At 33.9% G+C, this 13,193-nt stretch overlaps 1 long non-coding RNA gene across 2 annotated transcripts in view; it reads left to right on the top strand.

The window, feature by feature from the left end:
• The window catches only part of LOC107996202 (uncharacterized), a 63,638-nt gene extending 57,513 nt beyond the window's left edge, over positions 1-6,125 (top strand). The window contains exons 5-7 of one of the 2 annotated variants that reach the window (XR_009832415.1): positions 4,945-5,517; positions 5,595-5,782; positions 5,863-6,125. This is a non-coding gene — a long non-coding RNA (uncharacterized LOC107996202). Of the gene's footprint in view, positions 1-4,944; positions 5,783-5,862 lie in introns of both variants that reach the window. The other variant, XR_009832414.1, reaches the window with a different exon arrangement.
• Positions 6,126-13,193: the final 7,068 nt, after the last annotated feature.

Here is a 13,193-nt window from a genome sequence, read left to right on the forward strand (position 1 = left end):
TATAATCACGTATGCTACGATTGAAATGATTATTAAATATTCACTCGTCTATCATTTTTTTCAATTTTGACGTATGAGAAGCACGTTCGTTCTTTTTCCTCCCCCGCTCTTTTTAAGTTCCCTTACAGGATATTTTACATATTTTTAGCGAAGCTTCTACTAATTCATAGATGGGTTCCACTCCTCCGCTATTTTCACTCCTCCCATTTTTCCTTTTACCTTTATCCGTTGCTTTTTTCCTCGGGGCCAGAGTGTGCAACATGACGAAAGATCAGAGAGCGAGAATTAAAGAAATTCCTTTGAACATGGACGTCCAAAGGGCCGCGCTCCCGGAATACGTAATTGACATAAATATTTACCATACCGCGCCACTGTCACCGTCGCGAAATATCCCCGTGAACCGGTGGGGCTGCTGATTTTTCCCCGTCGATAAATATTTTATGAGGCCGCTAATCAAACGAGGGGTAGACACGACCCTCTGATTCTTGCCTAGTAAAAAACGGATGGGATGGGGGCGAGGGATGTGCTCGATATCGCAAAAGTTCTACGCGAAAAGCCGATCGTTTAAGGAATTCCTCTCCTTCCCTCCCTTCCCTACCCGCGAGAAATTTTCGTAGAACGATCCTCCCCGACAGCCTAACATATTCGACTCATGAATTCTTAACGAGCTCGCCAACAGGGAAGAGCAGGCAGAGAAAGTATCGCGACTTGTCCTTCCGACCTCCGTCCTCCCCTCTGTAAACGAATTCCCGAGGTACGAGGATCACGAAGGGTGGATGAAGGGGAGGGGAAAAAAATACCAAGACGAGGGACCAACCCATCATCCCACCACTGTGTAGACACGATATTAACCTTCGTTACGCGTGTTTGAATTTCCCTACAACGACTCGGCCGGAGGGAGAAAGGGAATTTTCTAAAGGGGATAGCAGCGATAGCAGCTGATCAACCTCGTCTCCCTTCCTTGCGTCAAAAAACGAGATGAGAGAGAGAGAGAGAGAGGGAGAGAGCAGCGTAAAACTAATTGCGGCGGACGGTGCGCGCCTTCCGCGCCGCTTCTCCACCCTATCGCTCCACACCCTATCGTCTTCATCGCAACCTGTGAACCAACCGCCCTTAATAGCGTGCGGTTATTACAGAGGAACGACAGGCGGCGCGATTATACGCACCCTTTACCCGCTTCACCCTATCAAACCTTCGTTCCTAATTTTCACCTATTTTGCCGTTTGGCCCCACCAACTTCCTTCCTTACTTCCCTCTCCTCCTCCTCCTTCGTCGTCGTTTGAATTCCACCGATTCCGAGTTTTGAAATAGTAGAAGTGAATATAGGAAGTGAAGAGCACGTGTGAATTTTCTACGAAGCGGTAGAAAGGGGGATGGAATATTAGGGCGATTTGGAAAAAAGTAAGGGAGAGTTTAAAGGGACAGTGCAAAGCGTTTACGAAGTATTTTTCGATGATTGAGTTAAAATAAAATCGGCCAAGTTATTGCGGCGATGAATACGACGGAGGCTGCGTGTTCGCATAAATCATCCGCACGCGAAATCATTTTGGCGATGGAGGGAGCAATTTCTTTCGTCCCGCTCGTATTTCTCGTTTCTTCGAGAATAATTCCCGGATTCCGTAAATCTTTCGGGACAACTCTTGCGAGAGGATACGGTGATCATCTTTGAGACGCGACGCTTGCACTGGAATCGATGGGAATTTTGCCAAATACTTTTTTTTCTGCTTCGGGATGTGCTTCATTTTAATTCTTCCTTCCCCTTTCTCTAATTTTATTTTGCAAAGTATATTTCGAAAGATCGAAGGAGGAAAATTACAGAAATTTGTGTGTACTTTTCTGATGCATATTTCTTTTCTTATGTCTACTGATTAACTGTAGATATAATGGATAACGCGTTGAAATAACGGTTTTTATCTCTTATAGCTTGAATTATAAGAAACTTTAGGAGTAGATATTAAGTAAGAGTAAAAAGAAGCGGCGCGAGGAATTCCAAGTTACAAACAAGGGTAGATCAGACCAAGTTTCTTCAACTTGCGAATTAAAATATATCTTCCTTATGATCTTCGTGATCGATGAAAAGCGTAGTTTCCTCGTATAGTTAAAATTTGTTAGAATTCGTTAGGGGAGGCTTAAACTTTAGCTGGCCGGTTAGTTAGTAATTGCACAGTTCCACCAAGACGCGCTACCGAGCACAAGTTTCTCTTTCTCTTTCCCCTCCCCTCTCTCTTCGCTCTTTTCTCCTCCATCTTCTTTTCCACGATTTACGCCGAGGATCCACTTCCGCCAGAACATTTCGCCAAATGGTCCCGACGATTATTCGCCAAATTAACTTTAATATTCTGACACGCGTTCCTGCCTAATTATTTTTTATTATTTCAACTCGACTAGAGGATCATCAGACAAACAAACAACTTCCTCGTTTCATCTGCATTTACCTTCTTCTATGTTTAATCGGAATTTATCGTTCGAATTGATGTCAATTCGTTTGTACAATAGACGAAATTTTGTTTATTTAATTTGGCGTTCCGTGGAATTTTCTTATTGTTCATCTTTGGAAAGGAAGTCAAGGATCGATGCAATTGGAGAAAACATCATTGTATGCAGATACAATAAATTTTTTAATAGGAAGAGATATAATAATATGATAAATGCTTGATCTATACTACTCGTCTCACCTTATTTATTTAATAAATGAAGATCTTACGAATTACTTATTAATTTCTTGTTTTTCTGACAAATGATTGATTCTACTTTGCTTACAATTGTCTACTCTATCTTACATATTATTTTCTCTACTCGTTTCGCAAAATTATTCGCAATGAGTGTCGTTTTCCCACCGATTCTTAATCTCCAGATAGAAATAACATTAATCCAGTGATCCTAGCACTCCTTTTTACTTCGAGCAAGATATTTCTTTCACATTTTTATAGTTAGTACCAGTTTTTAGATAATTTCTCCATATAAATTCATGGAAACGATAAAAGAACAAATTTCCGTAGCGGGAATCTCCCCCTATTCCCATCGAAACAAATGATCCTCCGTTGATCCCTAAGAAACGCTCTTTCTCTGAAACCCTCCCTGATCTTTCCTCAACGCTGCAACGTTGTGGACGAACGGCTGAGGTTTCATTTGCTCGAAACAGGTTTTCACGACGCCACGTACGACGAGCAGAGGATATGAGATTGTGTAGTGCCAACTGTGCTCACCTCTAACAAGGTTTCACCGATTGAGATATTCCGCGGTGTCTGTCGCGACTGCGTGTTTCCAAGGGGAGCATTTCGAATCTTAACCACCAGGTGTTATATAGAGTTCAGGTCGAAGGGGTTGCTAACGGATATAATCGCGCAGATAATCGCGTTTACCTGTTAGAGAGAGGGGAGCCGTTTAATCGGGCAAATTGATATCGCGTTGCGCCAGAAATGAATCCGTCCTTCCCTTATACGCGTTGTTCTTCTTTGGAACTATCTCACCCTCTGATCTCGACTATCTCGCAATTTTCGTCGCGAATGAATTAATTAATTAAAAAAAAAAAAAAAGAAAGCAAGGGATTTCCGTTAAAAATTATATATTATTATTTGTTCTACGATTATTCCTGAAATGAATTTTTGAAACAAAAATGTAGGATTAAAATGGCGCGCATGTTGAAAGTAATTCGAGTTAAAATAAGTTTGTATTTCAATTTCACGGCGAGGCGGAAGGGAATGAAATTGCAATTTTATAGAGGTTTTATTTTTTATGTATTATAGAGGTTCTAGTTACAGAGTTTCGACTGTATTTTTTTTTTCACCTTTGTTTGTTGTCTCGCGCTTTTTTTGTAAAAATATTTTTCAATCATTTTTTTTAATTCGTAAAAAAATAAATTGTTTTCAAAGCATTTCGATCGTTTTCATATCGATTTAAAGCGAGTTGTGTAATCACGCGGTTTACACAATCTCCCTTTTACCACACCTCGTGAAATGACTCGCAAGAAATTATAAGTAAGCTCGTTAGAAAAGAAACCTAATCCTAGTTAGTTGATCGCTATATTATACGGCACGATTGAGGGAATGAACAATTTTCTTGGGATTGTTTCAAGATTGATTCGCATCCATCAACGTCCACGACGATTTTCCGTTGCGCGTAACGCGGTTTCGAAACGAAAGCCGGTTTAACAGTTGCGTGTCGGACAACAATTCTTTCGTTTCCCGGACTGACTAACGATTGAACAATTACTGCCGCGGAAACGTTGCTACGTATGCGGTACAGTAATTAGAAATAAATTGTCGGCACTGGTCCAATCTCGTTCGTGTCCTTTTGTACGTGCTTAAAAAGTATCCCGTCGTGGCAGGTACCGTTGTTTTCGATTCACGCGACAATTCTAGATGGTAAACAGGTTGAACACGCTATTCCGACATGCGAATAAAAGTATTCAAATTCCACGGGTCGGAGTTTCGATAAAAGAAGAGATAGATTGAAACAGAGAAAACAGTAGGATAGGATAATTATAGATAGTTGCGAGTATAATGTATAATTCTTCTTAAAATTAAAATTTAAATATGCGCTTCTAATGATAAATGATTGTTATTTTTTTTATTCGTCGAACGTTGTTTTATTGTTCTTTCTTGACAAAGATTATATTATTACGTAGTAATTACTGTCTTGTTCTACCTGCCTGACGAATAACTGACCTATACTATATATACTCGTCTTATATTACATGTTTGACAAATGGGAGACCTATATTACTAACCCAACCATGACAGCCTTATTCCACTTGGTAACAAATGACTAAGTTGCACTATTTGTCCGAGAATCTCTATGTGAGTCTTAACCTATTTAACTGATCTAAATACCTGATCTATACTACTTGTTTCATTCTTAAAAAAGAGAATTTGAGAGAATTATTAATCGCTTGCCTTATTCTATTTTGATAAACAATAAACTTATATTTTTTTTTTGTTTTAGCTCGAACAAATAGCAGATCTATAATACAAGATTAATAAGAATCTAATCTTTGGTACTAAGAAAATTATAAAAAAAAAAGAAAGGTTATCACTGCAAAAAAATTGCGATTGCAGAGAAAGAATCTAATCTTTGGTACTAAGAAAATTATAAAAAAAAAAGAAAGGTTATCACTGCAAAAAAATTGCGATTGCAGTAGGTAATTGCAATAATTATAGAGATAAGTATTTCAGATAAATATAATTAAATATATATTTAAGCAAAAATTTTTGTTCCTAAAAATAAAATAAAAATAAAATAAAATTTGTTGTGCAATCTTTTATTATATTTTTAATACATTTCTAAAATTGCAAAATATGGATAAAAATTTTTGCTTTCATGAATTGTTTAAAAAATTCTCATGTCACTTCTTATCCATTTATACTATTCCGATACAAATTCAAAAAATTGGAAAAATACAGCAAATATAGAATACAATACAGAAAAAAATATTGGAGAGATGGAAGTAAAATGGAGAAAATAATAAAATTAAAAATTATTTTACAATATAATGGATAATCTGCAATCGAGGATCATGTAAGAAGAGAAAAAATACGAAACAGAAGAAATATCAGTGATTGTGTAAGTGTAGTGATTGTATATGTATATCATAGATATTTTAACCATAGACGAGGTATAGAACATACATGGAACTCCTATGGAAAGAAGGACCTCCTATCAATCCTGTTACATCATATCTTTCATGTATTTTTTACAATTTATATATTATATTTGATTATTTCTTAAATTATTAAAGTATTAACTTTTTAATTTATATGAGCACAAAAATAACAGTAAAAAGGTAAGTAAATAAAATAATAAATAATAGTAATTATTCAGATATAATTAGTAAATTTATTATATAAATTTTTCGAATTTCAGAAATTTCAAGAATGGACGTTATGAACTGGCTTCCATGAACTGGCAAAATTTGTGAAAAAATTTCTAGAGCGAACTCCTATTAATTTATATTCTCCTAATACAAAGTCGAAAAATTGGCAAAATTTTTCGTTCAATCAAAAGTTTCGATTCATTTTAACTCATAACCAAGAAAAGAAAATATAAATATAAATGTACATAATCAAAAATGTAAATGTAAAAATAAAAACGTAAATAAACACATTATTTTTTGCAAATAAACCGAAGTTCTCAATTATTCTCCCACTCCCAAAATTTCTACAATTTTCGCATTATAAAAATTGCAGGAATATGACGTCATTTTCAAGAACTGCTAAAATTCTTGGAAAAATTGCACGAACGATCTCCTATCAATTTATGTTCTCCTAATACAAAATCGAAAAATTGTCAGAAATTTTTGTTTCTTCAGGAATTTTAGAAGTTCCAGGAATATGACGTCATTTCCAAGTATTGCTAAAATTCTTGGAAAAATTCCTCGAACGACCTCCTTGCAACTTATGTTCTCCTAATACAAAGTCGAAAAATTGGCCAAAAATTAAAATTCTTGGAAAAATTCCTCGAACGATCTCCTTCCAACTTATGTTCTCCTCATACAAAATTCACAAAAATTCTAAATAATCATAATGATATAAAAAAGGTAAGTAGTGGTAAGTATTTTTAGAATTAAGAAAACTGTTGAAAAAATAGAAATAATATTAGCTATAAAAAGGTAAGTAAATGAAGGTAAGTATAGGTAAGTATTTTAAACAGTTTTTGAAAACAGCGAAAATTTTTGAAAATAAACACTGCAGCATGCAAATAAACACTCCAATGTTTGTAATTAAACCAAAATTTTAACTGTGAAACTCAGAATTTTTAATAATGATATATTTATGTGAAATTCATGAAAAATTTTTTGAATGACCTCCTTCCAACTTATGTTCTCCTAATACAAAATCGAAAAATTGGCAAAAATTAAAATTCTTGCAAAATTTCACGTGCCACCTCCTTCCGACTTATATTCTCCTAATACAAAGTCGAAAAATAGGCAAAAATTAAAATTCTGGTAAAATTTTTCGTGCCACCTCTTTCCGACTTATATTCTCCTAATACAAAGTCGAAAAATTGGCAAAAATTAAAATTCTAGCAAAATTTCACGTGCCACCTCTTTCCGACTTATATTCTCCTAATACAAAGTCGAAAAATTGGCAAAAATTAAAATTCTTGCAAAATTTCACGTGCCACCTCCTTCCGACTTATATTCTCCTAATACAAAGTCGAAATATAGGCAAAAATTAAAATTCTGGTAAAATTTTTCGTGCCACCTCCTTCCGAGTTATATTCTCCTAATACAAAGTCGAAAAATAGGCAAAAATTAAAATTCTGGTAAAATTTTTCGTGCCACCTCCTTCCGAGTTATATTCTCCTAATACAAAGTCGAAAAATTGGCAAAAATTAAAATTCTGGCAAAATTTCTCGTGCCACCTCCTTCCGAGTTATATTCTCCTAATACAAAGTCGAAAAATTGGCAAAAATTAAAATTCTGGCAAAATTTCTCGTGCCACCTCCTTCCGAGTTATATTCTCCTAATACAAAGTCGAAAAATTGGCAAAAATTAAAATTCTTGCAAAATTTCACGTGCCACCTCCTTCCGACTTATATTCTCCTAATACAAAGTCGAAAAATTGGCAAAAATTAAAATTCTTGCAAAATTTCACGTGCCACCTCCTTCCGACTTATATTCTCCTAATACAAAGTCGAAAAATTGGCAAAAATTAAAATTCTTGCAAAATTTCACGTGCCACCTCCTTCCGACTTATATTCTCCTAATACAAAGTCGAAAAATTGGCAAAAATTAAAATTCTGGTAAAATTTTTCGTGCCACCTCTTTCCGAGTTATATTCTCCTAATACAAAGTCGAAAAATTGGCAAAAATTAAAATTCTGGCAAAATTTCACGTGCCACCTCCTTCCGACTTATATTCTCCTAATACAAAGTCGAAAAATTGGCAAAAATTAAAATTCTGGCAAAATTTCTCGTGCCACCTCCTCCTGACTTATATTCTCCTAATACAAAGTCGAAAAATTGGCAAAAATTAAAATTCTGGCAAAATTTCTCGTGCCACCTCCTTCCGAGTTATATTCTCCTAATACAAAGTCGAAAAATTGGCAAAAATTAAAATTCTTGCAAAATTTCACGTGCCACCTCCTTCCGACTTATATTCTCCTAATACAAAGTCGAAAAATTGGCAAAAATTAAAATTCTTGCAAAATTTCACGTGCCACCTCCTTTCGACTTATATTCTCCTAATACAAAGTCGAAAAATTGGCAAAAATTAAAATTCTTGCAAAATTTCACGTGCCATCTCCTTCCGACTTATATTCTCCTAATACAAAGTCGAAAAATTGGCAAAAATTAAAATTCTAGCAAAATTTCACGTGCCACCTCTTTCCGACTTATATTCTCCTAATACAAAGTCGAAAAATTGGCAAAAATTAAAATTCTTGCAAAATTTCACGTGCCACCTCCTTCCGACTTATATTCTCCTAATACAAAGTCGAAATATAGGCAAAAATTAAAATTCTGGTAAAATTTTTCGTGCCACCTCCTTCCGAGTTATATTCTCCTAATACAAAGTCGAAAAATTGGCAAAAATTAAAATTCTGGCAAAATTTCACGTGCCACCTCCTTCCGACTTATATTCTCCTAATACAAAGTCGAAAAATTGGCAAAAATTAAAATTCTGGCAAAATTTCTCGTGCCACCTCCTCCTGACTTATATTCTCCTAATACAAAGTCGAAAAATTGGCAAAAATTAAAATTCTGGCAAAATTTCTCGTGCCACCTCCTTCCGAGTTATATTCTCCTAATACAAAGTCGAAAAATTGGCAAAAATTAAAATTCTGGCAAAATTTCTCGTGCCACCTCCTTCCGACTTATATTCTCCTAATACAAAGTCGAAAAATTGGCAAAAATTAAAATTCTTGCAAAATTTCACGTGCCACCTCCTTCCGACTTATATTCTCCTAATACAAAGTCGAAATATAGGCAAAAATTAAAATTCTGGTAAAATTTTTCGTGCCACCTCCTTCCGAGTTATATTCTCCTAATACAAAGTCGAAAAATTGGCAAAAATTAAAATTCTGGTAAAATTTTTCGTGCCACCTCCTTCCGAGTTATATTCTCCTAATACAAAGTCGAAAAATTGGCAAAAATTAAAATTCTGGCAAAATTTCTCGTGCCACCTCCTTCCGAGTTATATTCTCCTAATACAAAGTCGAAAAATTGGCAAAAATTAAAATTCTGGCAAAATTTCTCGTGCCACCTCCTTCCGAGTTATATTCTCCTAATACAAAGTCGAAAAATTGGCAAAAATTAAAATTCTTGCAAAATTTCACGTGCCACCTCCTTCCGACTTATATTCTCCTAATACAAAGTCGAAAAATTGGCAAAAATTAAAATTCTTGCAAAATTTCACGTGCCACCTCCTTCCGACTTATATTCTCCTAATACAAAGTCGAAAAATTGGCAAAAATTAAAATTCTTGCAAAATTTCACGTGCCACCTCCTTCCGACTTATATTCTCCTAATACAAAGTCGAAATATAGGCAAAAATTAAAATTCTGGTAAAATTTTTCGTGCCACCTCCTTCCGAGTTATATTCTCCTAATACAAAGTCGAAAAATTGGCAAAAATTAAAATTCTGGCAAAATTTCACGTGCCACCTCCTTCCGACTTATATTCTCCTAATACAAAGTCGAAAAATTGGCAAAAATTAAAATTCTGGCAAAATTTCTCGTGCCACCTCCTCCTGACTTATATTCTCCTAATACAAAGTCGAAAAATTGGCAAAAATTAAAATTCTGGCAAAATTTCTCGTGCCACCTCCTTCCGAGTTATATTCTCCTAATACAAAGTCGAAAAATTGGCAAAAATTAAAATTCTTGCAAAATTTCACGTGCCACCTCCTTCCGACTTATATTCTCCTAATACAAAGTCGAAAAATTGGCAAAAATTAAAATTCTTGCAAAATTTCACGTGCCATCTCCTTTCGACTTATATTCTCCTAATACAAAGTCGAAAAATTGGCAAAAATTAAAATTCTTGCGAAATTTCACGTGCCACCTCCTTCCGACTTATATTCTCCTAATACAAAGTCGAAAAATTGGCAAAAATTAAAATTCTGGCAAAATTTCACGTGCCACCTCCTTCCGACTTATATTCTCCTAATACAAAGTCGAAAAATTGGCAAAAATTAAAATTCTGGCAAAATTTCTCGTGCCACCTCCTGACTTATATTCTCCTAATACAAAGTCGAAAAATTGGCAAAAATTAAAATTCTGGCAAAATTTCTCGTGCCACCTCCTTCCGAGTTATATTCTCCTAATACAAAGTCGAAAAATTGGCAAAAATTAAAATTCTGGCAAAATTTCTCGTGCCACCTCCTCCTGACTTATATTCTCCTAATACAAAGTCGAAAAATTGGCAAAAATTAAAATTCTTGCAAAATTTCTCGTGCCACCTCCTTCCGAGTTATATTCTCCTAATACAAAGTCGAAAAATTGGCAAAAATTAAAATTCTGGCAAAATTTCTCGTGCCACCTCCTCCTGACTTATATTCTCCTAATACAAAGTCGAAAAATTGGCAAAAATTAAAATTCTGGCAAAATTTCTCGTGCCACCTCCTTCCGAGTTATATTCTCCTAATACAAAGTCGAAAAATTGGCAAAAATTAAAATTCTTGCAAAATTTCACGTGCCACCTCCTTCCGACTTATATTCTCCTAATACAAAGTCGAAAAATTGGCAAAAATTAAAATTCTTGCAAAATTTCACGTGCCACCTCCTTCCGACTTATATTCTCCTAATACAAAGTCGAAAAATTGGCAAAAATTAAAATTCTTGCAAAATTTCACGTGCCACCTCCTTCCGACTTATATTCTCCTAATACAAAGTCGAAATATAGGCAAAAATTAAAATTCTGGTAAAATTTTTCGTGCCACCTCCTTCCGAGTTATATTCTCCTAATACAAAGTCGAAAAATTGGCAAAAATTAAAATTCTGGCAAAATTTCTCGTGCCACCTCCTTCCGACTTATATTCTCCTAATACAAAGTCGAAAAATTGGCAAAAATTAAAATTCTGGCAAAATTTCTCGTGCCACCTCCTTCCGAGTTATATTCTCCTAATACAAAGTCGAAAAATTGGCAAAAATTAAAATTCTTGCAAAATTTCACGTGCCACCTCCTTCCGACTTATATTCTCCTAATACAAAGTCGAAAAATTGGCAAAAATTAAAATTCTTACAAAATTTCACGTGCCACCTCCTTCCGACTTATATTCTCCTAATACAAAGTCGAAAAATAGGCAAAAATTAAAATTCTAGCAAAATTTCTCGTGCCACCTCCTCCTGAGTTATATTCTCCTAATACAAAGTCGAAAAATTGGCAAAAATTAAAATTCTGGCAAAATTTCTCGTGCCACCTCCTTCCGAGTTATATTCTCCTAATACAAAGTCGAAAAATTGGCAAAAATTAAAATTCTGGCAAAATTTCTCGTGCCACCTCCTCCCGACTTATATTCTCCTAATACAAAGTCGAAAAATTGGCAAAAATTAAAATTCTTGCAAAATTTCTCGTGCCACCTCCTTCCGACTTATATTCTCCTAATACAAAGTCGAAAAATTGGCAAAAATTAAAATTCTGGCAAAATTTCTCGTGCCACCTCCTTCCGACTTATATTCTCCTAATACAAAGTCGAAAAATAGGCAAAAATTAAAATTCTGGTAAAATTTTTCGTGCCACCTCTTTCCGACTTATATTCTCCTAATACAAAGTCGAAAAATTGGCAAAAATTAAAATTCTGACAAAATTTCTCGTGCCACCTCCTTCCGAGTTATATTCTCCTAATACAAAGTCGAAAAATTGGCAAAAATTAAAATTTTTGTAGATAAACATTGTAGAATGTAAATAAACAAACCCAAAATGTAAATAAACATTAAAAATGTAAATAAACAAACCAATGTTTGTAAACAAACCGAAAATTTAACTCCCGGACCCAGAATTCTTTAAATTTTCGAAAATTTTTGTAAATAAACATTGAAAATGTAAATAAACAAACCCAGAATGTAAATAAACATTGAAAATGTAAATAAACAAACCAATGTTTGTAAACAAACCGAAAATTTAACTCTCGGGCCCAGAATTCTTTAAATTTTCGAAAATTTTTGTAAATAAACATTGCAGAATGTAAATAAACAAACCCAGAATGTAAATAAACATTGAAAATGTAAATAAACAAACCAATGTTTGTAAACAAACCGAAAATTTAACTCCCGGGCCCAGAATTCTTTAAATTTTCGAAAATTTTTGTAAATAAACATTGCAGAATGTAAATAAACAAACCCAGAATGTAAATAAACATTGAAAATGTAAATAAACAAACCAATGTTTGTAAACAAACCGAAAATTTAACTCCCGGGCCCAGAATTCTTTAAATTTTCGAAAATTTTTGTAAATAAACATTGAAAATGTAAATAAACAAACCCAGAATGTAAATAAACATTGAAAATGTAAATAAACAAACCAATGTTTGTAAACAAACCGAAAATTTAACTCCCGGGCCCAGAATTCTTTAAATTTTCGAAAATTTTTGTAAATAAACATTGAAAATGTAAATAAACAAACGCAGAATGTAAATAAACATTGAAAATGTAAATAAACAAACCAATGTTTGTAAACAAACCAAAAATTTAACTCTCGGGTCCAGAATTCTTTAAATTTTCGAAAATTTTTGTAAATAAACATTGAAAATGTAAATAAACAAACCTAGAATGTAAATAAACATTGAAAATGTAAATAAACAAACCAATGTTTGTAAACAAACCGAAAATTTAACTCCCGGGCCCAGAATTCTTTAAATTTTCGAAAATTTTTGTAAATAAACATTGCAGAATGTAAATAAACAAACGCAGAATGTAAATAAACATTGAAAATGTAAATAAACAAACCAATGTTTGTAAACAAACCGAAAATTTAACTCTCGGGCCCAGAATTCTTTAAATTTTCGAAAATTTTTGTAAATAAACATTGCAGAATGTAAATAAACAAACCCAGAATGTAAATAAACATTGAAAATGTAAATAAACAAACCAATGTTTGTAAACAAACCGAAAATTTAACTCCCGGGCCCAGAATTCTTTAAATTTTCGAAAATTTTTGTAAATAAACATTGCAGAATGTAAATAAACAAACCCAGAATGTAAATAAACATTGAAAATGTAAATAAACAAACCAATGTTTGTAAACAAACCGAAAAT

The sequence above is a fragment of the Apis cerana genome, linkage group LG13 (genome assembly GCF_029169275.1).
Source record: "Apis cerana isolate GH-2021 linkage group LG13, AcerK_1.0, whole genome shotgun sequence".
Taxonomy (NCBI): domain Eukaryota; kingdom Metazoa; phylum Arthropoda; class Insecta; order Hymenoptera; family Apidae; genus Apis; species Apis cerana.